Source organism: Schistocerca americana, chromosome 2 (genome assembly GCF_021461395.2).
Source record: "Schistocerca americana isolate TAMUIC-IGC-003095 chromosome 2, iqSchAmer2.1, whole genome shotgun sequence".
Lineage (NCBI taxonomy): Eukaryota > Metazoa > Arthropoda > Insecta > Orthoptera > Acrididae > Schistocerca > Schistocerca americana.
In genome coordinates, this window is record NC_060120.1 from 900,824,682 (window position 1) to 900,839,045 (window position 14,364).

The window sequence follows — 14,364 nt, forward strand, 5'->3', positions numbered from 1 at the left end:
TACAACACTAGTTGTATGAAAATACATATTTCCTTTTTTAATTAATATTAATGCATTTAAAAATGTAAAATGTTTTCCTTACCTTTATGAGACAAAATTCCAATACTGCTGATGGGCACATTTACAAGTATACAAAATTATTCTGAACAGTTAGGGCCCTTTCTCATATAGGAAAGAGGACCTTCAGGACCTGAAACTTCAGTATTGCAGATAGACATATTTATAAGTAGAAAAAAAATGTTCATACCTTCCAGAGCTGCTAGTTCCTTTGCAGATAGACATATTTATAAGTAGAAAAAAAATGTTCATTTCAGAGCTGCTGGTTCCTTTGATCTGAGCGACTTGGCCGACTTCCACGAATTTATCCTTCTTCTCCTTTTGAGGAAGGAACTAACAATTCTAGGAAGTATGAACTAGAGATGGGTCACTCGCGAACTAATGGATCCAAAGGAATGGTTCACTAAGATGAATGGAAGGAGCGAGTAAAGAATTCTAAGGAACAATCTTTCAATGTTCACTTCGGTCACAGCTTTCTACTTATAGTTTCCGGGAACGGGAAACGGTTGGTCTCATTCCCGCAACGGTATGTTGGCCGGTCTTGTTCCTGTCTGTCTTGGTCTCGGTCACGGCTTTCTACTTATAATTCCTGGGAATGGGAAATGGTTGGTCTCGTTCCCACAACGGCATGTCGGCCGGTCTCATTCCAGCCTTGGTCCCATCCCTGTCTGTCTCAGTCTCAGTCTCGCTTGGCCGGACTCGTCCTTCTCTGCATGGTCACTCATCGCAGTTTCACTGCCAACTGTTCATAGTTAGATCAGTATTGAGTTGTCGTTCATTTCGTTCGCTTCACATGCCCATTCCAGATCTGTTTCAAACCTTTTTTGGGACTTCTGGTTCTTTTCGTTTTCTATTCAGCATCCACAACTGGTAATTAAAATGTATTTTATAATTATATAAATTACATAAAAATTACATGGTATGTAATACAGTCATCTTTTCAGGTAACAAAATGGTATATCAGCTTACTTCACTATTTCGATAAACAGCAGAAGAAATACTTGTAAAAAAGGCAACATATTATTGTTATTACACATGCGAAGGAAGCTGGCATGGCACACACAAGGGGCCATTTTCTGTCTTTTTTTTTTATCCAAGGTAAAAGGGCATGTTCATTCTTATGGAACCAACTGAAGCCCATGCTCCATAATTGAGTATCTGGTGTCATATTTTGTAAAGAGAATATGATAACTTCTACAATATTATTTCAGTGGTACAGTGTGGTGCACGATAAATCGGCCCAGAGTACCAGACTGCTCACTGTCGCCCACCTATCGTCCTCTATTGTTTCGAAGTTGTTGTTTGCATTAGCTTATTTGTTTTTTCTTCACTGTCTAATTATTACATGTTTATCAATTTTGCTCATAGCGGTCAACAAGTCATGCGTAATTGGTGAGCAGTCTGTACTTGTGGCCAATTTTTCGTGCGCCACCTTATATTATTTCACTGCGTTCGGCCACATAATGCTACAGTTGACTAAATGAGAGGTTTTGCAGAATCATGAAAATTACAAGTGTGTAAGAATTCTGTTATGAATAAAAGCTCTGTACTCCAGGCGGTGTGTGTGGGGGGGAGGGGGGGGGGGGGGTGTGGCAAGTACCTCCTCTTGGCACCTTTCATTTTCAGTCACCTATCCTACTAATTTTCAATTTCTCAGAAGAACCATATACCAAGCACATATTTGAACAGTGAATGAGTAAAAATGAACAGTTCCCAAAAAAGAGCGATCACCAGTGAACTAGTTCCCAGGGATGAATGAGTTTGCCCATCTCTAAGTATGAACAGTTTTTTCTACCTATAAATATGTGTATTAGCAGTGCTGAGATTTTGGCTTGTGGAGGTAAGAAATGGCCAGCTTTAATTTTTACAGTTTTCTTGCATGAATTTTCCTTTTCATATATATTGTTATTGTTATATTGTTATACTTAGCACACCTTTAATGATTTACTATCAAGTTTCATATAACATAAAAAGTAAGAATTATAGCCCATCACTTCTTTATCATTTTCATACTACAATTGATGAAAATTTCATATCTCTTCTGCTGAAACCTCATTAATTTCTGCATTACTTAATGCCAAGGAGTATATCAGTTTGCTTGTTGGTTAGTTTCATGTTCCAGGATCATTTGTATAATAAATCAAAATGACATGGAACAAGTCATTTTACATTCTGATCACAAATTAATTTGTAAATATGGCTACATGCTGAACATTAATAAGCTCTTTTTTTTAAATATATAGATGTGAGTTAGTAATTCCTACCCATCACCTTTAAAACATTGCAATAATAGAAATTCTTCTACAGAATAGGAGGGGTTACCAAGGAGAAATTTATTCAGTTTGTTTTCAAATTTTACTTTGCTTTCAGACAAACATGACATTTCAATGGGTAAGGAATGAATGTCATTTTTTCTGGTAATGTAACTATGTATCTTATTGCTCCTTTGGAACTAAGAGGATTATTTACAAGAAACTTCATGAGGAAATAAATATACCATGAACCAGCAATCAAAGTGTTTGCAAGATAATCATAATCATGAGTGAGCACCACATACTACTTTGGCAGCACAGTTTTGAGCAATGAAGACTTTCTTTCTTAAAGATAAGTTACCCCAGAATATATTCCATATGATGTTGAATGAAAATATGACAAATTTTCAACTTTCTGATCGGTCTCTCTCCAATTTTTCTAAGTGCTCCCTGCAGTTGACTATCACCATTCAGTGGTTCCTACTCCATGCACAACCACTGTCCATCGATGTGGTTGAAGGTCTGAAGATGGTATATGGTAATCGTAACCAGTCACCTTTTTATAAACATGCCTTGTGATCTAGGCTGTTTTATAATTAATTTCAAATTATTATTTAATACTTGTAAAATTTGTTGAGTGAACATGGAAATGGCATTTTCAGTTGAGCAACTCTCCTAAAATCTGAGCTGTATTTACTGAGATGCTATTGTTACTCAGATGGGATACTATTCCATAACACATCACTTTCTCAAAAATTTTGGAAAATTACATTAGTAGCCTTATTATACAGGGGTTTAACAACGGCATATTTCAATCTCTCTGGAGAAATGTTTGAGCGAGTGATGCAGCAGTACATGCTTCAGGTAAGACAGGGCTTATTATATGGGAATGAATATTTATCACTCTGTTGGAAATACCATAAAGCCTACTGAGCTTTTATTTTTGAGAGAATATATAACTTTCTTAATTTCAGAAGGAGAAGTTGGTGATACATTCATATGATTGAATTTTATGAGATTTGCTTTTTCAAAATACTACAGTGATTTTTCTCTTGAACTGTTTGTTCCCATATTTTTTCCATGTTTAAGAAATGATTATTGAACACATTTGCTACAGATGACTCACATTTACAGCTTGTTGGCAGGGCTAAGTGTTAACTGTCTGAGCTAATTACATTTTCATGTTTGAACAAATCAGCCAAAATACAGGGTCTTTCCCAAAAGTTCCCTGAATGAAATTTTGTTAACCACTTATTCAATATCAGTTTACAATCTTTTCAGAACTTTTCAAAGTATTCTCCCCTTGCTTTGATGCACCACTGCAACACTTCACCCATTCACTGAAGGCACCCTGGAAGTCGTCAACGGGAATCTCCTTCGGTGTGGTCATCAAAGCTGTGTTTTCTGCCTCCAGCTTCCCATGACGAGTTCCCCTAAGCGTTCTTCTGATTCTTAGAAGCAAAAAGAAGTCCACTGGTGCCAGATCAAGGTTGTACCGTGGCTGGGGAAGCATTGCCACATCAATTTTGGCCAGCAACTCAGTGACAATGAGTGCAGTGTGGCTTGACATGTTGTCATGGTGTACAATCCAATTGTTGCAAATTTCTTTTCGGGTGCATTGAACCCTGTTGCGCAACCATTTGAGCACTTGACAATAAAACTCCTTGTTGATTGTTTGTCCTTGTAGCATGAATTTACTGTGAACTACACCTTTTCTGCCAAACAACACAATGAGCATTGCTTTCATCTGCAATTTTCTGATCCTTGCTTTTTTTGGGTGAGAAGACACCTTGGTGTGCCACTCGCTGCTCTGATGTTTTGTTTTGAGATCATACTCACAAATCCATGTCTAGTCCTCTGTGATCATTCTGTCCCAAAATTCCAGATCCATTTCATAGTTCTCATGCAATTTCTTGCACTTCAACAGAAGCTGATCCTTCATCTCACTCATCAGGGCTTTTGCCACCATTTTGATGCAGGCTTTCCTCACTTGAAGATCCCCAGTTAAAAATGTGGTGAATGATTGTTTTGGGTGTTCCACACTCTTCTGCAATCATCTGAACACTTAATTGTCAGCCCTTGTCCACAACTTGATGCACTTTTGGCATTGAGTCATCCATTTGTGATGACAAAGGGCAGGCTTTCTGAAGCATTTCGAGTGTCTCCTGCCCCATTTTTACCCAATTACATAAATAACATGATTGCATAGTGCTGCCATAAAACTGGTCCATTTTTTGTCCAACAAGGGTGCAGTAGACACCTCTGCATAGAGTGTGCTCTGCCTCAACAACTGTCCACAGGAGACTGACACTGGTCTCATTTTGGAGCTTACATTCCCCATCAACTTCTCCGCCCGAAGCTCCACCTTGCCAGCCAGCATTGCCAACTACCAAAAATCATTTCAGGAACTTTTGGGACAAACCTTGAAGCACACAAAATATGAACACTTATGTACCAGGAATAACAAACTTCTACTAACATAAAGAAAACACAGAAGAATATATTCAGTAAGAACTTGAGATAAGTTTCCTGCATTAGGTTAGCATTAGTTAAGATCTGTCTCTATTAGCAAGGATGTTCCAACACACTGTTGTTTTCCCAAAGTGTTTCAAGGAATACCAGGAACAAATCGACCTTAGATGTTGAAAAACAAAGCCTCTAGCAGCTGGCACACAAGCTCTTTGACAGCTGTGGTGAACACAGTAGTCCACGATCTTGACCACTAAATTGGCCCCCTCAGTGGAAGCAGAACATCCTCCAAAAATCTTGCAGAAAAGTGCTCTCAACGTCCAGAGCATGTTCTTCATGTGGGTAATGAGTCTGCTTTGAATGGTTGCGCTTGAGCTTGAGGATGAGGATAGTTTTGCAGCATAAGTATTGATCACACTTCTGGGCACATGTATACAGGTTTCACTCTGTCGGTTGGTTATGTAGTAGCCTTACCATTTAACTGAATGTCCAGAATCTGTGCTCCTCTTTTGATGACTCAATATCGGTCCATGTATGGGATTGTAGGGATGGTTTGACACCGTCTGTAATGTGACGTGTGCATGTTTGCAAGTATGATGCACATAGGTAGGCATTGTTCCATGTCCTGATGCTTGATGAGAGTGAATGCATGCAATATTTTCCCTAATGCGAGAAATGAAGTCTGACTGGTCAGGTAGTTCTATGGAACTTGGGTCAACGAACTTGCCCAGCAGTCAAAGTGATTCACTGTAAACAAGCTCCACTGGCAATGGATCTACGGGCTGGTTTGTATTAGGTGCAAAGACAAAGTAAGACATTGGGTAAGGCAGTAGACCAATTAGTGCCATGACACATCAGTACAGCCTTTAAAAAATGGTGTTAATGTTTCATCATGCCATTGCTCACTGAAAGGTAGTTAGTTGTTATGTGATGAAGAGTGCCGCAGAATTTACTAAGCTGAGTAAATAACTCATACTCAGATTGCCGATCACATCCATAGTGATGTGCAGTGGACAATGAAAGCGTGAAACCCAATTTGACATAAAGGCAGAGGTTAGGATTTCAGCCAATATGCTGTTGACTAGCATAGCTTCTGGTCAATGGGTGAAACAATCAATTGCAGTTAATAAATAGCACTGACCATTGGATGGTGGAAATGGATCTACTATGTTGGTCTGTACACGTGTGAAGCATGTAGACATATCTGGAAAATCTCTGACTGTTGCATGCACATGACAGGTTATATTACTGTGCTAACACTGAAGGACTTCGTGAGTCCACTCTTGATAATCCTTTTGCACATCAGGCCAGACAGAACTTTCTGAAACCAGGCAAGTTGATGATGTGACACCAGGGTGGCATAGACTGTAAAGGCTGTCAAAAGCACATCTGCAGAATGCAGGTGGCAGAGAAGAATGAAAAGTTCCACTTGAAATGTCACAATAGAACTACACGTCTGAACCAGGAACACTGACCAGCTATAACTGAAGGATGGATGATTCAGTAATTTCTGGAGTTCATCATGAGATTCTTGTACCTTTGCAAGTTGGACAAAATCAATAACATTTATTACTCATCTACTTCCAGACAGACAGTTGGTGACCATGTTCTCAACATCTGAAATATGGCAGGTGTTGGTACTGAATTGGGCAGCGGACTCAATATGTTTATACTGTCATGGTGGACACTTGTTGTTATTGGGTCTGAAGGGAAAGACAAGCAGTTTGTGATCTGTAAATATTGTAAACTCTCTGAGTTCCAACTGAGGCTGAAAGAAAGTGATTGATTCACAGACAACAAGAAGCTTGTTATTGTAAGTGCTCCATTTTTGTTGTGAAGAGGAGAACTCATGTGAGAAGAAGGCGAGTGACTGCCAAGCACCACCAACTTGCTGTTGCAGTGCTGTGCCAATATCAGTGTGGCTAGGATCAACAACCAATGCAATAGGTGCACCCAAAGCAGGATGTTTCAGGAAGGCAGTATTTGCTAAGTTTTACTTTGCTGCCTCAAAAACAGAGTTTATTGCACCTGTCCATTGTATAGGTGAATTCCCCTTCATTTTAGGTCCAGTCAGCACTTCTTGTAAGTCAGTGTAGCGGGGCACATGATGCTGGAAAAAATTCAGCATTCACAAGAAACTGTGTAATTCTTTGGTGGTTTCCAGTCATGGGACCTTCACAGGGGCTTCTGCTTTCTTGGGCAGTGGCAATGACAAAGAGGTAATCAGTGGATTAACAAAAACACACTTGGCAGTTCTTAAAACAATGTAGTGCTATTTTAAGTGTTTGAAAGCTTTTATGAAGTTTTGCTGGTGCTGTTCTGCACTGGCTGAAAAATGAGGATGTCATCTAGGCACAGAATGACAACTTTTGCACCACGGAGTCAATGGACCTTTGTCAAGACTGAGTTGTATTGTATAAAATAAATGTCACAAGGAGACTCTCAAACAAGCTGAATGGCATCATTATGGCTGTTTTCAGAATATCTTGACCTGCCACAAGAATTTGTGTAAAGGCGTTTGTGCAGTCCAATACAGTAAACATAGTCACACCATGTAGAGCATAGTTGTGATCTCTTAACAGGGGTACTGGAATTGCCCTTGCATTAATTGCTTGACGATCACTATGTGGGCACCATGCACCACACTTTTTGGCTATTAGATGGAGAGTTGATGACAGTGGACTGCTAGGAGGGTGACTAACCTTCCTTGAGCATCAAGCCAAATTCTGCCTTTGTGGTAGCAAGATAATCAGGAGCTAAACATCTAGGAGGACATGAAACTGATGGGTCAACAACCATTTTGATATAATGCACTGTACTGTAGCTTATCTCTTCCAGGGCACCTGGTGATTGCTTTAAGGTTGGAATCTTTTCAAGCAACTCGGTGTATTTGCTTTCTGCTACCTACATGAGCTTTGCACTATGCATCACTGTACTTGGCCATCAATCATCAGCTGAAAGTCCAGTGATAGTGTTGATGAGTCTCACTATGTTTGTCGCAGAAAGACAGAATGAAGTTGGTGGCTGACAACTTTAGACTAAAGTCCATGGATAAATGAACTACTCTAAACCAGTGTCCACAAGAAATCTTTTTCCAGTCTTCTGGTCCCTAAGAAAGAGATGCTGAGGCTTTGACCATCATTCAGATATGCCTGTGACTGAACGTCACTGCTGTTCAGGTAGGTGCAAGACAAGGTGCAGCTGCAGTTACATCTACATCTACATCTACATCTACATCTACATGATACTCCACAATCCACCTTACGGCATGTGGTGGAGGGTACCCCATACCACTACCATTCATTTCCTTTCCCACATCACTTGCAAGTAGTTCAAGGGAAAAGCTACTGTCTACATGCCTCTGTACAAGCCCCAATTTCTCTTATCAAACAATGGAAAATCCAGGATGGAATGTAACAAAATTACGAGAAGGAAAGTTCCTACTCACCATATAGCAGAGATGCTGAGTTGCAGATAGGCTAAACAAAAAGACTTACACAATTAAAGCTTTTGGCCATTAAGGCCTTCGTCAAGGCCTTCGTCAACAACACACACACACACACACACACACACACACACACACACACACACACACTGCAAGCCGCAGCACCAGTGCATGATGGGATTGACGACTGGATGGGCGTAAGGAGGAGGCTGGGGTGAGGACGGAGAGGGTTAGTATGTTAGAGGTGGTTGACAGTGAAGTGCTACATGTTAGGCAGAGGGCAGGGGAGAGATGGGGAACGGGGGGGGGGGGGGGGGGGGGGGGAGTAGTGGGAAAGGAAAGAAATAAAAAGACTGTGTGTGGTGATGGAATGACTGCTTTGTAGTGCTGGAATGGGAACAAGGATGGGGCTGGATGGCTGAGGACAGTGATTAACAAAGGTTCAGGCCAGGAGGGTTACGGGAACGTAGGATGTATTGCATGGAAAGTTCCCACCTGTGCAATTCAGAAAAGCTGGTGTTGGTGTGAAGGATCCATATGGCACAGGCTGTGAAGTAGTCATTGAAATGAAGGATATCATGTTTGGCAGCATGTTCAGCAACAGGGTGGTCCACTTGTTTCTTGGCCACAGTTTGTCAGTGGCCATTCATGCAGACAGACAGCTTCTTGGTTGTCATGCCTACATAGAATGCAGCACAGTGGTTGCAGCTTATCGTGTAGACCACATGACTGGTTTCACAGCCAGCCCTGCCTTTGATGGGATAGGTGACGTTAGTGACCAGACTGGAGTGGGTAGTGGTGGGAGGATGTATGGAACAGGTCTTGCATCTAGGTCTATTACAGGGGTATGAGCCACAAGGTAAAGGATTGGGAGCAGGGGTTGTGTAAGGATGGACAAGTACATTGTGTATGTTCAGTGAATGGCAGAGGATAGTGGGCAGGATATTTCTCATTACAGGGCACGACGAGAGATAATTGAAACCCTGGCAGAGAATGTAATTCATTTGCTCCAGTCCTGGGTGATACTGAGTTACGAGGGGAATGCTCCTCTGTGGCCAGAAGTGGGACTTTGGGAGGTGGTGGGAGGCTTTCCAGTCCGGCCCCAGCCTCCTCCTTACACCCACCCACTCGCCACTCCCATCGTGCACTGGTGCTGCAGCTCGCAGTGTGGTTTCAGTTGCCTGAGACTGCAGTCGTGTCTGTGAGTTGTATTTGCACATGTGTGTGTGTGTGTGTGTGTGTGTGTGTGTGTGTGTGTGTGTGTGTGTGGCCGAAAGCTTTAATTGTGAAAGTCTTTTTGTTGTGTGTATCTGCAACTCAGCATCTCTGCTATAACTTCTCTTATCTTATTTTCATGGTCCGTGTACATTGGCAGCAGTAGAATCATTCTTCAGTCAGCTTTAAATGCCAGTTCTCTTAAATTTCTCACTAGTGTTCCTCGAAAAGAATGTTGCCTTCCTTCCACAGATTCCAATTTGAGTTCCTGAAGCATCTCTGCAACACTTGCATATTGTTCAAACCTACCAGTAACAAATCTAGGAGTCTGCCTCTGAATTGCTTCAATGCCTTTCTTTAACTCAACTGGGTACGGATCCCAAACACTCAAACTGTGCTCAAGAATAGGTCGCTCTAGTGTCCTATAAGCTGTTTACTGCACAGATGAACCACATTTTCCTAGAATTCTCTCCATAAACCGAAGTTGACCATTCACATTTCCTCACATGCTTGATACATTTGTATCACTTTAAACATTACACCCAGATATTTAAATGACACGCAGGACACTACTGCATCTGAACATTGTGGGTTTGTTTTTCTACTCAAGCACATTAACTTGCAATTGCACCACACAGAGTGTAGTTGTGATTGCTTAACAAGGGTACTGTGTATCTGTCAGGAAGTGCCCTTGCATTAATTTTGTGACAATCACCACGTGGGCACCATGCACCACATTTCTTAGGTATTAGATGGAAAGGTGATGACTGTGGACTGCTTGAAGGGTGATAAATAATCTCTAAATTTCTGATGATATCAGCATACATTTGATAATTCGATTGATCCTCCATGATAAAAAGTCACTGTAAAGAAACTTAGAAGGAAATAAAGATTACTGGATAATAGGAGTAAAACAAAGCATTTGTCTATCGAGAGATGCTGAATGAAACACACTTGACTGTCAAGAGAGCAATACATGATACGTTCAGTGACTCAGTGACCACTGTAGCAGAATGTTGTCAAATGATATTTCACAGACCCAAAGAAATTCTGGCTGTATGTAAAGGCCATTATTGGCACCAAAGTTAAGTTTACAGTCCCCAGTGAATGAGACAGGAACTGAAATTTAATGTAGCAAAGAAAAGCTGAAATGCTTAACTCCATTTTCAAATGTTCCTTTACAAACAAAAACTCAGGAGAATTGGCCTAATTTAATCCTTGTACCACTGAGTAAACGAATGAAATAAAGTGTTGAGAAACATCTGAAATCATTAAAACTGAACAAAGCTCAGGGATCAATGGAATCCTTGTCAAATTTTATACTGAATTTACAGTTGAGTCAGCCCCTCCTCTAACTGCAATCTATCACAGATCCCTCAAACAGAAAACTGTGCCCTATTCATTGAAACAGCACAGATCAAACTCATGTACAAGAGGGGTAGTGGAAGTGATAAATGAAACTACCATCCAATATCCCTGACATTGATTTGTTGTAGACTCTTAGAACATATTCTGAGCTCAAACATAATGAGGTATCTTGAACAGAATGATCTCGGTGCTAACCAGCATAGATTCCGAAAACATCAATCATGTGAAACCCAATACGCACTGTTCTCACATGACATACTGAAAATTTTGCATCAAAGCAGCTGGGTAAATGCAGTGTTTCTAGATTTTTGAAAAGCATTTGACTCAGTACTACACCTTTGCTTATTGTCAGAAGTACGGCCATATGGGGTATCAAGTAAAATTTTTGACTGGATTGAGGAGTTTTTGGAAGGGAGAATGCAACATTCTCTAGGATGGAGAGTCATCGTCAGATGTAGAAGTAGCTTCGGGTGTGACCCAGGGAAGTGTGTTGGGACCCTTACTGTTCATCTTGTACATTAATGACCTCACAGACAATATTAATCAGACTCTTTTCAATAGTTATCTATAATGAACAGGGTTGTGACAGGTTCTGGAAATCAGGAAATAACAGGGAATTTCAAACATGTCAGGGAAATAGCAGGGAAATTTGAAAAAAAAGAAAAGAGAAGAAAAAAAACAACAACGCTGGAAAAATCTCATTTTTGTCTCAGTAGATGATGTGTCACGCATCGTCACATTGGTTGCAGCTGAGTACATTCACTGCTTCCCTACTCCCTCATTACTGTTGCTTCTCCCCTTCCTACCACTCCGTTCAGCTTGCATTCAATGCTGCCACCACTTCTTGCCACACAGCATTATTGATTCTCAGAGTATTTCAACAAGTTCTCTGTTGCATGGATTGATCACTGCTGTAGCCACCAGAAAGATCGCGGGAGGCGCACATTGGCACGGTGCATCACGGACGGTAGTTGCTGCAAGTAGAGTCCCATCCACCAGAGGGCATGCGAGAATTCGGACGCGACCTCTGCCGGCATAACAACAACAACAACAACAACAACAACAACAACTACTCCGGCAGCACGGACCGGGCCCAGTCAGTTCACATCGGGCAGGTCTAGCAGACAGTTCCCAGTCTACACTAAGTGAAGTGCGACGGAAACATGAATCATATTACTACACAATTGGCGACGAGTAGGGTCGTTCTTTCGCATGTTGCGTCGTTGTTACGGTTTCGCAGCTTCTCCACGGCATGGAGGATTTGGTGCGGGTTTTGGTTGCGCAGCAGACGGAGCTCATGGCCACCATGAAACAAGTGCTTCCGGCGTTGCTCTCCACACCGTCTGCTCCGGCGCAGTTCCCTCCTCCCTTTCGCCCGTATGACGAGACGGCGGAGGATTGGGACGCATATGAACATCGCCTTTGGCAGCATTTCCAGGCGTTTCATGTTGCTGATGCGGAGGTATGTCGTGCTCTCTTCTTGTTTTGGATATCTCCCTCGCTGTATCACGTTTTGCGGCAGCTAGCGCCGTTGCAGGAACCCTCATCCTTGTCTTTTGACGCATTGTGTTCCTTGCTGTCCTCATATTATCGCCGCCGCACGCATGTTGTGGCGGCTAGGGTCGAGTTCTATCAATGCAAGAAACAGCCCCATCAGTCTTACCGGGCGTGGGCAGCTACCCTGCACGGTCTTAGTCGCAAGTGTCATTTTGTCACGGAGCAGTCGCGAGAGTCGTATGCTCACGTTATGGTATGCGACTTCATTGTTCGTTTGGCCCCTGATAGGGAGGTCCGGCAACGGGCCCTGCAGTTAGAAGACCCTTCCCTCGAGGAAGTCCTGTCCATTGCTCAATCGTATGAAGTATCTCACGCAGCAGGTCAACAGCTGGAAGCGTGGTGCGACGTCGCGGAGGTTCAGGGCGGCGCGGCCACGTCCACTGTGTCCGGGGTAGACGACGTGCGAGCGGTACAATCCGGCCATTACGGCCGCTCCCGCACGGCGCGTAAACAGAATTCCGGCCGCCGGCCCCTGTTGCCGTCCTGTGCGTCGTGCTATATACATCATGATCGGTCAGAGTGCCCCCAGCATTGGGCCGTTTGTCGCAAATGTAATAAAAAAGGTCACATTGCTAAAGTTTGCCGCTCAGCCTCAAAAGAATCGAAGGAAGCAGGTACAGAGGACATGGACGTTGACATTCAGGAAGTTTCATCGGGCCAGGCTCCCGACGCATCGGCAAGCAAACTCTTTATCGAGGTGTCGGTTCGGTCGCGCCGGTTACAACTGCAAGTAGATACGGGCGCGGCAGTTTCATTGTTGAATGCACAAACTTATTCCGACCTTGGATCGCCCCCGTTGGCGCCAGTTTACCGGCGTCTACGCGGTTATGGTAAACAGTTCATTCCCCTGTTGGGTCAATTCACTACTGACGTGACTTACAAATCAGTCACTCAGCCTATTACTTTTATTGTTGTCAGTGATGCGAGCTCCACTAACCTTTTTGGCCTGGATGCCTTTCAAGCTTTCGGTTTTTCTATCGCTGACACCATACAGTTGGTCTCCGAAGACGTTCCCTATCAATCGTTGGAATCTTTGATCTCAGACTTTCCAGATATTTTTGAGGAGGGCCTGGGGCGTGTTTCAGATTTTGAAACTCATTTAATGTTGAAGGCGTCGGCTCGCCCGCGTTTTCTACGCGCGAGGCAGATCCCCTTGGCTCTCCGCCCTCAAGTAAAGGAAGAGCTAGACCGGCTGACAGCCCTAGGGGTCGTTCTTCCCATTTCTTCCAGTGAGTGGGCTTCGCCCCTCGTTATTGTAAGGAAGCCCTCGGGAAAATTACGTCTTTGTGGCGATTTCAAGGCCACCATTAATTCACAATTGGTGGTGAACACCTATCCTTTGCCTCGTGCTGACTAATTGTTCTCCGCCGTGGCGGGAGGCCAATATTTTTCGAAAATCGATCTGTCGGAGGCTTATCATCAGATACCACTTGATGAGGACTCCAATCGGCTGGCGGTCGTCAACACTCCGTTTGGCCTTTACCAATACCAGCGGTTGGCCTTTGGAATATCCAGTGCCCCGGCGATATTCCAGCGTTATCTTGAGCATGTCATGTCGACAATCCCTCATTGTATTAATTACCTGGATGACATAATAGTCACAGGCCGCAGCACGAAGGAACACTTGCACAACCTTCGCACCCTCTTTCTCAAATTCAGGTCTGTGGGCTTGCGTGGCAACCTGCATAAGTCAACCTTCTTCCAACCGTCCATTGAGTATGTGGGCTACACCATATCTCGGCACGGCATCCAGCCACTAGGAAGTTTGGTCCAAGGTATCGTCAAGCTTCCTCGGCCCGCTTCGCTGAAAGAGTTACAAGCTTTTTTAGTCAAGATAGCCTATTACCACCGGTTCATCCCCAGGGCTTCCACTATAGCCCACCCCCTGTACTGCCTTCTGCACAAGGGTGTTCCTTTTGATTGGTCGCCTGCATGCGAGCGAGCATTCACCTCATTGAAGGGCCTCCTCACGTCAGCCCCTTGTTTGGCTACTTTTGATAC

General features: G+C 43.0%; 1 protein-coding gene across 1 annotated transcript in view; it reads right to left on the reverse strand.

Moving 5' to 3' along the window:
- LOC124595889 (protein O-glucosyltransferase 2-like) overlaps positions 1 to 14,364 on the reverse strand; it is a 96,620-nt gene that overhangs the window by 51,422 nt on the left and 30,834 nt on the right. The window lies entirely within an intron of this gene.